The 872-nt window shown below is 33.9% G+C and overlaps 1 protein-coding gene across 3 annotated transcripts in view; it reads left to right on the top strand.

Annotated features, from left to right (window-relative positions):
- Positions 1–4, top strand: part of Luc7l3 (LUC7 like 3 pre-mRNA splicing factor) — a 40,707-nt gene extending 40,703 nt beyond the window's left edge. For all 3 annotated transcript variants that reach the window (XM_004655613.2, XM_045158869.1, XM_004655614.3), the window contains one exon: positions 1–4. This exon is cut by the window's left edge and continues 513 nt beyond it. The gene's annotated coding sequence lies outside the window, so the exon portion shown is untranslated.
- Positions 5–872: the final 868 nt, after the last annotated feature.

Raw genomic sequence — 872 nt, 5'->3', positions numbered from 1 at the left:
TGAACTAGTCCCTTGTTTTTAAATATAAGATGCCCTGTTACTAGAGGTGAACATTTTTTCTAATTTGTTCTGTTTAAGAGTAATTTTTTAAAGAATTTCCAGTTTGATGTTTTAATGGTGCTTCAATTTTGGATGGTTATGAATACATTTGGATTTTGCTTTTAATAGCAAAGATGTACAGTGAATTAGAATATATTTTTACATCCCTGAGAAATTTCATTAGTAGGAAAATATTCTGAATATACTTAAAAACACTGTCTTCCTGTATCTAGATATAAAATGACATAGACAAGCATTCAAGAACTTTTGCCTAGTTTTGGGTCTTATAAATCCTGTACAATTTTTTTAATCTGGTCTTGTCAGTTTATAAATGTATATGTTTGTGAATGGAGTGTATATCAAGGATATTTTATAAAACAAAGCAAGTGATGTTTCACACAGAGGTATTGGCGGCATGTTTATTTCTAGAGTTAGCTTCATCAACTGTATAAAAGTATTACGCAACTACAACATACATGTTGATTGATTGATTGATAGATAGATAGATAGATATTGTAGCAATTCCTTGTGGCTTAATTTTCAGGTGTTGCCATCAGTTTATAGGTAGAGAAACTGGGTGAGGTGGGTTAAATGATCCTGTTCCAACATGAGGAGTGGTCTCATGTTGATCAATTTTAGGACATGGAGGCTGGGTCCCCATTTTTGGCCCAGTGCCTCACTGTTGTGCCACTGTGTCCATTCTGACAGGCATCATATATCACTATAGAATTTACTAAGTAAAATATTCTCCACTGAACTTTTACAGATCATGAAGCTGTCACTTTTAGATGCTCTATGAGAAAATGTGGGGACAGAGCTCTCCTGGCTTTCCT

Source organism: Jaculus jaculus, chromosome 9 (assembly GCF_020740685.1).
Source record: "Jaculus jaculus isolate mJacJac1 chromosome 9, mJacJac1.mat.Y.cur, whole genome shotgun sequence".
In the NCBI taxonomy this organism is placed as follows: Eukaryota; Metazoa; Chordata; class Mammalia; order Rodentia; family Dipodidae; genus Jaculus; species Jaculus jaculus.
The sequence above is the reverse complement of the archived record's forward strand: the minus strand, read 5'-3'. Positions and strand labels throughout refer to the sequence as shown.